We start from the raw sequence: 12,820 nt of genomic DNA, 5'->3' as shown, positions 1-12,820 counted from the left end.
AAGGGGACGTTGGGCTGAAGGAGCCGAGGGGGACCCTGGGTGGAGGGTCCGTGAGGGTGGAGGCCTTGGGCGGGAGCCACCTGGTCTGTTCCTGGAGAGGGGGGTCAGGGGGTGGGCAGAGGAGTCAGAAGACACCCTCGGGGGTTGCAGACCTGCGGGCCACACCAGGCCGTGGGAGCCTGAGCTAGGTGAGGTTGGGGGCTGCCACGGATGTGCGGGAACGCAGACCACAAAGGAGGGACTGTTTGCTGCACTGCGTGGTTGGAGAATTGTGAAGCCTGAGGGTGTTACAGCCATGAAGATCCGGTGGCCCTGAGTGAGGGGCACACCCAGTGGTGGGATGGGGTGTGTGCGCACCCAGCTCTTGGAGAAGGAGGGCTGAGCCCGCCAGACCACGGGGCCCCCCCACCATAAGGCCCCCCCATGAAGGGCAGTTCTTGGCACGAGGCCTCGTGAAGTCTGGCTTGGGGGCTGGCCAGGAGCGGTGGGGGGTGGGGGCACCTGCAGGTGGGGTGCCGCCCCCTTGCTGGCAGGCGAGCCTGGGACCACTGTCCTAAGGAAGGGTGGGTGGAGGCCTGGAGAGCCGTCGGCAACACCCAGGCTCCGTTTTCCAAACGCGGGGACAGCAGGTGCACCCCGAGTCCCAGAGCAGCCCTGGCGGCTCCGCGTGTGCCCCAGAGAACTTTCCATCTGCACCCTGCTAGGCTGCAGTTTTAACCAGATTAGGCCGATGAAGATTTTCACCTTTATCCCTTCCCGCCCCCAGGTAAACGGGAGTCACCCAAGATATAGGTCATCTGTGAGCGCCAGCCACTCTGAGCACATTTTCCTTCTTAGCTCGAGACGCCGCCATGACTTGAATGGTGTTGATGCGTTTCCAGAAGGCTCCCGTTTTGCAAATTCTCAGCCTTACAAAGCCGCGACGCTCTCCCTCTTCCCGGCTCGGTCTTTATAACAGACAGCTCTGCGTGAGGAGCGCCATGTGCGCCCTTCTTCACGTGGGCGGCTTTCCCAGACCTGCATCCCGTCCTCAGCGTCCCCAGAGTTCGGCCTTGTCTTCCCAGTTGTCCCCAGGGACGGCTCGTAGCCCTGGAGAGCGGGGACCTCCTGCAGGAGCTCTCAGCCCCGGGCTGGCTTTTTGTGAGGGAGTGGTTCTCCCCAGAGCTGCATCTTTCAGAAGGTGACAGCTGCCCTCAGCTCCGGCCTCCTTGATTTTGTGTGTACCCCGTGGGGAGGTCTGCTCAGCCTCCGGCCCGGGGAGGTGGAGGGACACAGCCCCTCTGTCCAGGCTGCGGTCCTGCCCCGAGGGGCCCCATCCTGGTGGATGGGGTCAGGTCCTCACCAGGCGCGGGGCGGGGCGGGGTGGGGGCAGGGCTGGCACCGCCCTCTGTGGCCGGCCAACTCCCTGCTGGTGGCGTGACGTGCCCCGAGCGGCTGTGATGCTGACCTCGGCTCTGCCAGCCCTGGTGACCAGGAATGTGGGCCAGGGTCCAGCTAGGTCCTGCCGGGGCTGAACTCATCTCTGAACTCATCACGTCCCGTTGGGGTTCAGACGGGCTCAGCTTTCTGCTTTTGCTGCCAAGATGAGTTGGACGAACGGGCTGGATCTGACAAAGGCTGTGGGTCCCCAGTGGCCTTTCTCGTCCGCTCTCCCCGGACCCCTGGGTTTACCGCCTTCCGTCCATTTGGCCTCCTGACGCGTCCTGTCTGCTGTCAGACCTGCGCGCTTTCAGGCCCTCAGCTTCTCCGGGTCCCCTGGTACTGCTGGAGACGGCGTGGTCCTGCCTGTTTTCTCTGCAGTCACGCAGTGGCCGGGGTCCTGCCTCTCCGTGTGGCCCCGTGCTGGCCCGCCCGCCTCCCCGACGCAGACCGCCTGGGGAGGCGGTGGGGCTGTGGCCGCCCCCGCCCCCACCTCCCAGCTCTTCCCACGGAGGCCCACGTCCTCTGCAGGGTCTGGGCGGGACCCTGACCATCACAGGCCCTTCCTGAAGCCCAGGGGGCCAGTCCCCTGTCTTCTGACCGGCTCTGGGACTGCGTTGTGTCTGTTTTGTTTATCTCTCCTCCCTAAAATCTGAGCTCTCCCAAGGACAAGGACCAGGGCTTCCCGTCTCTTCATGTGACGGGGCTTTGGGAGGAGGTCCGAGATAGCTGCGTGGCCTTGGCACCGGCGCCGCCCCCACCCCGAAGACTCCCAGTGGGAGGAAGCAGTTCTGCACCGGAGCGGGAACCTTCGAGAAGCGGACTCTTTACGAGAAGAGGAGGGAAGTCCTGGCACATAGTTCAGTAATTTTTTCAGGGCCACTGTTTCCTTCTTCCTTGGGGTTTTGCTTTGCGATGCACATCTTCCCGACGTGAGAACCCAGCCCACTGTTACCTCCTTGGGAGACAGCCACGTTTCAGGTTGTCCTATCACTGGAAGTTGATGGCTGATGTCTGCTGGGACTCCCTGGACCAAAGCAGGGATGACAACGCTGTTACTTGATTATCCTGGTCGCACAAAAGAACCTTCTTTCTGGACAGAGCGTGCGGTGGGGCTGCCTTGAAGTCCACGCTGCAAAATGGCAAGAATGATTGCCTTTGTCCCTCTGTCAGAGTGGATTCCCACTCGGTGCAGACCAGCAGTGTGTCATCGCTTGTCCGACGTTTAAATGAGAGTTCTGTTCCTGTGAAAACGCGGTGCATCTGACAGGCTCGCGCTGGGAAGAGCGCTGCCTCCCCCACTGCTCCGCCTTCCGCCCGGGCTGCCCAGATGAGGTCCACAGATTCTTTCTGGGGGACTGAATGCATTTTTGAAAGATGGCCTAGTTTTGGAGAGAGGTTTGGATGCGCGGCGTGGCCCACTCGGTGCCTGGAAGCACCCAGCGGGCGTTCGGAGGGGCACCGGGAGGGGCGGTGGGGAGAGTGGGCCTTTGTGTGGCGGCCACAAGCTCTCCCTTCATCGGGGGAGCGATCCGTCCCGCCCTGAATGGCCAGCGGCCACTTCAGCGGCCAGCCGCATCTGGCCTTGGCGCGGGCTGAACACGAGGCCGCGGGCACGGGACCTCCGTCACCTGCTTCCGCTTCCACGATGTGGTTCTGTTCCCAGCGATGGACAGGGAACCCCAGTGACTCTCGGATGAGTGAGACGTGGTGTGGGCCGGTCAGCTGGTAAGAGAAGGTGGGCGCCCGAGGGGGCAGAGGTGGGCCCGACATGCGTTACTGACTGTGTGCGAGGCCTGTCAGAGGGGAGCTCCTCTGTTTCTTCCTCTGTTCACTCCGCCCGCCCTTCCTCCTTGCTCTCGGGCAGCCAGTGGTGTCCTGAATCTTGTTAACCCTCCTGAACTCTGAAGGAAGAGCCTCTGAAAAGACTGTTCTCTCAGCTTGGACAGGGCAGAGCCGCATGGTGGGGGTGGGTCCCGAGGACCAGGGGGGTGTGGGGGTCCTGGGACCGTGGGATGGTGGGGTCATGAGGACCATGGGGTTGTGGGGGTCCTGGGACCACGGGATTGTGGGGTCATGAGGGGGTTGTGGGGGTCCTGACACTGTGGGATGGTGGGGGGGCATGAGGAACACGGGGTTGTGGGGGATCCTGGCACAGCGAAATGGGGGGGTCTTGAGGACCCTGGGGTTGTGGGGTTCCTGGCACAGTGGGATGGGGGTGGGTCCCGAGGACCATGGGGGTGTGGGTGGTCCTGACGCCGTGGGATGGGGTGGGTCCCGAGGACCATGGGGGTGTGGGGGTCCTGACGCCGTGGGATGGGGTGGGCCCCGAGGACCATGGGGTTGGTGGGGGTGCCCTCACAGGACATCCACAGCCTGCATTATCTGAATCTTTGTCGCTGCATTGGAGGATTGCAGAGGTGTGGGACAGGGCGGGGGGTGTCCCCACCAAGGGACTGACCTCAGCAGCAGACACGTGGCCAGGATGAAGGGTGCTGGAGTCCAGGCGTCTGTCCACCACTGAGCAGACAATTCTAATTCAGCTTCCTGGAATATTTTTAAATAATTGTAAATGATGCCCTGAGAGCCCCAATGGGGGGAAGTGGGCCGACTTCAGCTCCCGAGGCGCTCGGCCCAGACTGGCCCGCTCTGCTCGGCCCCCTTGGAGGCTGAGGGGCACGGGGACTGACCCTTCACGCCCGCTGCTGCATGTGGCCCGGGGCCCTGTGAGCCTCGACCCGTCCCCAGGCGTGGCCGCGTGGGCCGCTCAGTGTGTCTGTTGTGACAAAAACCGCCCCGTGCGTAGTGGTTTAAAGCAACAAGGTTTATTTCTCGTGGTCTCGGGGTCGGGGCCAGGTGCAGGGTCGGGGCCGGTGGAAGGTTCTGGCCGCTGGCCTGTCCCTCTGCGGGCCGAGCGTCCTGGGTGCCCCCCGGGGTGGTCAAACAGCTCCTTCGGACCCCGGGACTTGCGTGGGGTCGAGCGTGGGGGGCTTGGGTGGGGGTGAGTGTGTGTGCGTGGGGGGGAGCGTGGGGTCATGCATCGGGGCGCAATCATGGGGGTTGTGCCTGGGGGGGCAAGCGTGGGGTTGTGCATTGGGGCGCAACAGTGGGGGGCGAGCGTGTGCGTGGGGGCGCGCGCTCAGGCACAGTCACCACGTGGTCCCCTGTCCACTCCAAGAAAATCCATCTGAGGGGCCGTGAAAGGAAGGCCTCCCGGAGGTCAGACCTCCCCTTGCGCGCGCGGTCCCCACGGCCCGTGTCTGCCCCGGGCTCCTCGCTGGGGTTCGCCCTCCAGGCTTCACCCCACTCCCGGGTCCGCCCTTGCTTCTCTGAACATCGGGGCCGGGGTGACGTGCGTGCCCAGCACCGCTTCCCTGACGGGTCCGGGTCTCCCGCCCGGGACCACTCGCTCCGTGGCCGCACGGTCAGCCGCAGCCCTCTGGGCAGGCGCCCCAGGGACCCGGGGTGGAGCCTGGACGGTGCGCAGAGGCTGGGGCGTGGCCTCCCTCCTCCCGAGGGAGGGGTGTGCGCCGAGATCGCGGAGGCGCTGCTGTGTGACCCCGCTCCGAAGTGTCTGTCTCCTTGTCGGTGAGCGGGGCAGTAGCCTGGGAGGTTTGCGAGGACGGTTTCGGCTCCCGGTGATCTAGAAATAGAATAAACCTGGAACTGGGTGACTCAGCAGGGGCTGGTCCTCTGGCCCGGGTCCGCCGCCTTGTTGTGCAGGAACGTGGCGCGCTCACGCGGCTGTCCTGGGCGGGACCCTCGCGGGGCGGCCCATGGGAGCCTGGGACATCCAGACAGATCCCTCTTGACCAGACATAAAGGTGCTTGTTGTGTTCATTCCTGAAATCTCCCATTGCATGTTGTAAACCCACTGAATTTAAACTTATTTTCATGACAGTGCCTTGCCAAATTCCCCAAGTGACTTGAAAAGCATGCAGAAGTAAGTGTGTGTGTGTATGTCTATATATCAGGATTAAGTATTCCAAAAAAAATGCATGACAGAGAGGAAATACACATCCGAGAAGCCTGTGAGGCCCATGGCAAGTTAGCGTCCAGTGGGTTTTAACCATAAGATCCTGGTTCCCGGTGATTTAGCTGTGAGCTTCCTGGCAGCCAGTTCGATAGAAGAAACAGTTTTTAATTGTTTCATTGTGTCCAGAGGATAAAAATAAATACATTCAAGAAACACAGACAACAGAAACAAGTTATTCCAAAGAGCAGAGATGTTTCTAAGGCTGGATCTGGCGGGAAACGCCTCTGTGGCATCCCGGCACTGTCCTCGGTCACCTGGTATGACCGACATGGTCTCTTTAACAACCTCACGGTGGCCAAGGGCATTGTGACAAAGTGTGGGTTTGTAAAAGGAGCATTCCAAGGGATGAGTATCCTCGCCACGTGCCCAAAGTAGGCTTAAGGATGAAATGCTAGAATGTTGTCCTTGAACTGCAGGAGAATGAACTTGCAGGTTCTGCAGGACGGAGAAGACATTCAGGTCTATCCCAGTCCCCTCTCCTGTGCCCGCCAACCTGTGTTCCCACGCTGGCTTCCCCTGGAGGCACCTGGGTCAAGGTGTGGGGGTGCCAACACCCCCAGGGACTGGATGGCAGCTGCTCCAACGCTGCTCAGTCCTAAGTCCCTGCAGGGAGCATGCCTGCTGCTTCCTTTCCGCCTGAGGACAAGGAGGGAGCAGGTGTGCCAGGCGTGGGGCATGCTCTCAGGAGCTGGGAGCTGCCCGTCCCAGATGGAGGTGCCGGCCGCGTGCCTGGGGACGGGAATTCCGAACGCCTTGTTCACTGTAACTCCCTTGAATTTAAACGCTGTAGCAGCGTAATGCTCCTTTCCCATTGAACATGACTTTATTGTTTGGCTAGAACTGCTTTTCCCTTTAATTTGAAAATTTAGTGTCCAAACTCAGATGTGCTGACAGCACATCATGTGCCCACAAGATTCAGAAGACAGTACAAACAAAAAATGGTAAACTGCCTCCTGAATAATTTTCAGGTTGATTGATCGCATGGTGAAACAGTAACCCTTTGGATCCATTGGGTTAAATAAAGTACATCATTAAAATTGCTAGCACCTGTTTCTTCTCAAAATGTAGCTCCTAGAAATTGGAAAAGTGCTTGTATAGCTTGCACGGTGTCTCCGGCGGGCAGGGCGGATCCAGGGATGTCTGGATGTCCTGGCTTTTTGGGGCAGAGAGGATGCTGCCCTGGACAGGATCCAGGGGCTCCTGGTGCGGCCCCTCTGCCACCAGCGAGTTAGAAGGAAGAGGAGAGTCAGGTGGAGGCTGAGTCATCAGCTGTTGTCTCAGGGGCAAGGAGGTGTCCCCAAGGCTCCCTCGGACTCCGGGGCCCGGATCCTCGGATGGTAAACATTTGTTGTGGTTATTCAGTGAGTGGAGATGTTATTTAAACTTCCCAGTGCCTCAGTGTCGCTCCCCTGCTGGGGGAGGTGGTGAGAGGAGACCACGTGTTCTTGGGATTTTGGGCCTCGAGACTCCTAGCTCTTCCGAGCGGTTACTTCGTGAGCCCTGCCACTGTGATTAACCATCTCAAGGACACTGTAAGGTTGATCCACGTTTGTCCTGTGGGTCAGGTTCCCGTTTACTTACTCAGGAGGTGGCCAGAGGGACAGGTGTGATTGTCCTCTGGTCCCCAGCACGGACGGGACTTCTCCGGCAGCTTGGGCTCTGGGGAGTGAGAGGCTGGACCCCTGTATGTGGGCCCCCTGGGGAGGCGGCTGCCCACCCAGCCCACACGTCCTGGCCGAGGAGCTGACCCCTTTGCCTGTTCCCTCATGGTGGTGACGTGATGGTTCTGTGACATCACCTGAATCCCATGAAACGGGTCCTCATCACCCTGGCCTCAGTTTGCCCAGCTATAAAATGGGGTGATGGTCACTATTACTAGATCTCTAACGTGGGGAACCCCAGACCTGTCATGATGCTGTAGGAGGGTCTGAGCTTGAGGTCCACACAGACCCGAGGCTGTGTTGTCCTTGTGCACGTTAGGGCTTCCTTCCTTTCAAGAAACATTTTCTTGTGGACATTTTCCAACGTCTCCCAAAGTGGAAGGAATGTCCTGGAACCCAACAGCCAGACTGAATATTTATCCAGACTTTGCTCCCCCGTCTGCCCCTGTCCTCCCCTCCTGTGACGACAACCTCGATGACCGTGAAGCCAAGGGGTCTTTTCTCCCTGCACGCTTGCTGTGTGCGCTCTGGACGTCACAGACACCAGGAGGGGTGGCGGTATTCCTTGGCCTCCCCGCCCAGGTGCTGTGCTGTCTTCAGATTTCCCTGATCCTTCAAAATGAATTTCCAGTAGGTGCGTTAGAATCAGGATCCCGGCACAGCCCCACACTTCTCTGGCCCTCCTCTCTCTCTCTCTTTTAATTGAAGTGTAGTTGATTTGCAAAATTGTGTTAATTTCAGGTGTACAGCAAAGTGATTCAGTTACATATTTTTTTTTATATCCTTTTCCATCATAGGTTATTACAAGGTATTGAATGTAGTTCCCTGTGCTCGACAGTAGGTCCTTGTTGCTTGTCTGTTTTATACACAGCAGTGTGTGTGTGCTAATCCAGAGCTCCTTATCTACCCCCCTGTCCTCCTTGGTGAGCACAGACCTATAGTATGGCCTCTCCTCCATCCCCCCTGCAGCTCCCTCCTCTCTAGTTGAGGATGCTTGGGGAGGGCGGGAGGGCCTGGGTGGAGGCAGGGCGGGCAGAGGTAGATTGGGTGGGGAACAGCCTTCAGAGCCCCTGTGATGGGGTGTTGAGGGCGGGTCAGGGGTCATGGCCTTGAGGTCACGGTGCTCACAAAGAGGTCAGCTCTTCCTTCCGCCTCCCAGCAGGCAGGGCATCCGTGCACCCCCGTCCCTCCTCAGGGTCTCCACCCTGTGTGTGACCCTGGATCTGAGCTGCACCAGGAGGTGCTGGAGCTCAGCGGTGGCAAGTGTCAGGATGCTTTTCCCGCCGTCCCTGGGGGACGTCTACCCGTTAACATAAATCTGAGCGTGGGTCCCCAGCGTCTCGTGTTTATCTGGGGATGCACGCAGTTTGGGCCTCGAAGGGTGCGGCGAGCGACCTGTGTGGATGGAAGTTGTGCATTTGCTTCTGCCCCCCGCTGCGGGGAGGTGTTTTTGGGTTCCCGGAGGTTTCAGCTGGCTTTCCCCTGCGGGGTCCGGCTCCCTGAGGTCCTGCAGAGGCCCCTCCAACCCCGTGGGCTGAGGAGGTCCGTCTGGTGTCAGAGCCGGGTTTTCCTGTGGGCATGCACAGAGGGACACCCCAGAGGGGACCCCGAGCGGGCACTGCGGGACAGGGTGGTAGGACCGTGGGCGAGGCCAGCCCCTCTGCACCGGCCACCTGCCTGGCCCATTCCCGCTGAGTGCGCGGGGCTGCGGTGGTTCCGTCCCAGTTTTTCTAGGGAGGAAACTGGAGATTTGCCAGCAGGTGAAGGCGAAGGTGGGCACCGACGCTGCGCCCTTGGAATGAAAATCCTGCGTCCTTCCCGCCCCTTGGTGGGGCTCCCTGAAGTCTGGGCTGGCGGGGCCTTTGGGAGGAAGGCGGGCTGCCAGGGTCTGGGAGCGCCCGAGGGCCAGGGTGTGGGGCTCCGCGTGAGTACCTGGAGTATCAGGTTATCCTGGGAGGAGGGGCGCAGACGGAGTTTTTCTTTTTGCCCCTGGCTAAGAAAAGAAAAGAAAAGAAAAGAACACAGTGTGAGCCGAGGAAGCATTCTTGGCGGGGATTACCTGGCGGTGGCCCAGCCGCTTTGATCCCCGGTGCCCTGGGCCTGCCGTGGCCTGCCACCCTCGGGACAGCAAATTCCCGTCCCCTTTTATGTTGGGAACCCACCCAGGGCTCTGAAATTGGAAGCACTTCTGCCCTCTGGGCAGGAAGGGTTGCCCCGTCTGCAGGGGGCGGTCGCTGGGGCCCCAGTGATGAGGGCGGGAGTGGTCCCCAGGCTCAGGACTGACCGATGGGATGGACTGACAGACAGGAGATGTCTCGGGGGCCTGGCTCCTACTCCGACCTCCCAAAACAGGCATCCTTCCAGTTTGTAGACTTTCTCTGGGAGATTCTATGATTCGTGCTTTGTTTGTTGTTGTTTTTGTTGTTTATTCCATCTCAAAAGAGATTACCTTTAAAAAAATCTTTTAATTCTTATTTTTGATTGAAGTGTAGTAGATTTGCAATGTTAGTTTCAGGTGTACAGCAAAGTGATTCAGTTATACGTATGCAGACATACATACCTTTTTTTTTCAGGTTCTTTTCCATTATAGGTTATTACAAGATACTGAATGTAGTTCCTTCTTTATCTAGTTTATATATAGGAGTGTGTTTCTGTTAATCCCAGACTCCTGATCTGTCCCTCCAGCCCCTCTTTCCCCCTGGTAATCGCAAGTTTGTTGAGGAAGAGAAGCCAGGGCCCTGCAAAGAGGCGCCTCCGTGAGGGGCCAGGCGTCTCAGGGAGGTGTCCTGGTGTCCACACGGCCCAGGACGCTGACGCCTAGTGTCCCTCTGTGGAGTGAGTGACCCCCTCCTCCGCTGGGAATGAACCTGGGGGCCGACACCCCGGACCAGCGCTCCCTGGGGACACCTGATGCCTCTGGAGTGGGGAAGACCTGGCGGGAGGGATGGAAATGTAGATTCTTTTGTGCCTTTCCTCGTCATCATGGCTGTTTCCTGTCAAGGGACACGGGCCTGACCGCCCTTTTTCAGGAGGGCGGAGTATTCCGGACTCTGCGTGCTAGTGCCAGCCTGAGGCATGTGTCGGGTGTGAGAGCCCTTTCGTTTCCCCCGTTGTGCAGACTCGGGTGATGGACCGACTAGGTCTGGACCTGCTTGTGTGCGCACTGCCTTAGGCTGCCTTCCTGGCCGGGGGTCGCACCTTGTCAGTGCGTTTTACAGAAAGAGATGCGGACTGTGTGCGTTTCTCCCTCAGGGCCCTGCTATCCTGCTCCTGGACCGGTAAAGGGTCAGGATGTCCATATGGGGCTGAGGGTGGTACAGCGTCTGCTTAGCGTGCGTGACATCCTAGGTTCAATCCCCACGACCTCCTTTGAGGGGAAAAAAATAAAAGATGTCCTTATGTACTTGGTTTATCAGGAGCACACTGCTCCGAGTGTGGGTGTGCACGGCCCAGCCCCGCGCCCGTGGTGCCAACTGGGGAGGGGGGTGGGTGGCAGCGTCCCTTACGGGGTCTCCCGGAGGGACACTGACCTGGGCTTGTGTGCCTGACCCTGGCCTTCTCGACCGCACGCACGGCGGGGGCACAGTGTGGACCCGGCCAGCTGGTGGAGCAGTCAGTGGTCCCTGAGACCCCTGCTCGCAGCCGAGGAGACTGGAGAGCTGCTGACCGGCTGCTTATGGGGTCCACCCCACCCGCCCCATGCCACCCCAAGATTGCAGCAACAGCATGTCAGCCACCTAAGATCTGAACCCTCAGTCCTCCAGCAAGTGCAGATGACTGTGAAGGTCCTGGCCCCAAGCAGGGCCTCATTCTCAACCACAATGGTTCATTCTCTTATTTCCCAGCCAGATTCGGTGGTCCTCAGCCCCTTGGAGTGGGCCTCCATGCTTCCTGCTGCCCCCCTACCCCCACCACCACCAGGGTTCTGGTCTATGCGCTCCACCCCTCTCTGCTGGCCTGTTTGGTAACAGGAGGTCCATCCCCTCCCACCCACCTCTGTCCCCGCCCACCCCACCTCTGGCCCCGTCCACCTCCTCCTCTGTCCCCACCTCTGTCCCCTTCCACCTCACTTCTGCCCCCTCCCACCTACCTCTGTCCCCGCCCACCCCACCTCTGGCCCCGTCCACCTCCTCCTCTGTCCCCACCTCTGTCCCCTTCCACCTCACTTCTGCCCCCTCCCACCTAACCTCTGTCCCTGCCCACCTCCACTTCTGCCCCGCCCACCCACCTCTGGCCCCACCCACCTCCCCTCTGGCCCCCACCTTGCTTGTAGGTCTCTGACTCCCCGTTTTCTCCAGGTCCCACCTCAGCCCCGGCGCCCAGCGCCCCTCACCACTGGGCCCACCTTCCTCTTCGTCAGCTCTGCCCCTCCCACGCAGCGAGCCGTGGGCGATGGCTGGGTGGGTGGAGGGTGGCGCTGTGAATCACTGTCGGTCAGCTAGTCAGGGGTCAAAGGGCGGCAGATAGGAGGCCCCAAGCTCCAAGGCCCAGCCCAGGCGTGACTGCCGGGTGTGGCCTTAAAACCTGGCGTCTGCCTTAATTGATTTACAGCCCCTGGCCCGCCAGCCGCGCGTGTGTCCCGCCTGGCCTGGTCGGGGCGGACGGACGGGGAGAGCCGCCCTCAGCCCTGGCCCGCGTGTCCTTTGCTGGGACCGGAGCGGGGCGGGGCCGGGCCGCGGGGACCTGCTGTGGCAGCCTCATCAGGGCTGTGCTTTTAAGTTAGAAACGTTACCTTTCACTTTAAGTTTTATTTCTTTTTTCTTTAATGGAGGTGCTGGGGACTGAACCCTGGACTTCCTGCATGCTAAGCACGCGCTCCCCCACTGAGCTATGCCCTTCCCTCCGAAACTTAACAAAATTAAACGTTATAAAAGCGCTTTTAACCTTGAGCTTTTAAAGTGATAAATGCAACCTGACTGATCTTTCAGGATGCTTGGGAACTGACACAGAGACTGCCCATTGCGAGCGAGGGAGGGGCTGATCCCAGACCATGCCCTGGGACTGGGAGCTGTGGGGGACAGGTGCAGGGGTCCAGGTGCGGGGGTCCAGATACAGGGGACCAGGTGAGGGCGTCCAGGTGCGGGGGTCCAGATACAGGGGACCAGGTGAGGGGGTCTAGGTGCGAGGGACCAGGTGTGGGGGACCAGGTGAGGGGGTCCTGGTGCAGGGGTCCAGGTGTGAGGGTTCCTGGCCAGGTGGTGGCTGAGGGCTCTGCCCCTCAGGTGGACGCCGTTCTTGCTCTCCAGGTGTGGATGGAGGTTTTGCTGTTTCTTTTTTCTGAGTTACAACCAGCGATGTTATTTCCCGGAAATGTGTTATTCACGTGCTGGAAACTTCTTGGGGCCTGACTTGGGTGAAGCAGAGATTACGTCAAGGCTGGGGAGCACGAATGCTGAAATACAGATCTGAGGACTTCACCGTTCGCCCTCTCTGAGAACAGGCTTTGCTGGGGCCAGGCTGTTCCCGCTTCCTTGTGGCCTCACCGAATTTGAGGGTGCCCAGGGACCGGGAGTCACCCCAAAGTCCTGGCTTCCCGGGAGGAAGGGGCAGACCCAGCCCTGTCTGTCTAATACTGATTGACCGTGGCATTCATAGACAGAAACAGGGTTTGCTTTTCTCAAACTTCAGGAATAAATAGTTGAAACTTGTTCATTTTGATGAAAACAGCCCAACTTCCTCAGAAACTGTGATGTTATCTTTCTGC

General features: G+C 59.6%; 1 protein-coding gene across 2 annotated transcripts in view; it reads left to right on the top strand.

Annotated features, from left to right (window-relative positions):
• The window catches only part of TNS3 (tensin 3), a 150,443-nt gene that overhangs the window by 7,181 nt on the left and 130,442 nt on the right, over positions 1–12,820 (top strand). The window lies entirely within an intron of this gene.

This window comes from Camelus bactrianus, chromosome 36 (genome assembly GCF_048773025.1).
Source record: "Camelus bactrianus isolate YW-2024 breed Bactrian camel chromosome 36, ASM4877302v1, whole genome shotgun sequence".
In the NCBI taxonomy this organism is placed as follows: Eukaryota; Metazoa; Chordata; class Mammalia; order Artiodactyla; family Camelidae; genus Camelus; species Camelus bactrianus.
Note: the sequence above shows the minus strand (reverse complement) of the source record. Positions and strands in the feature narration are given on the sequence as shown.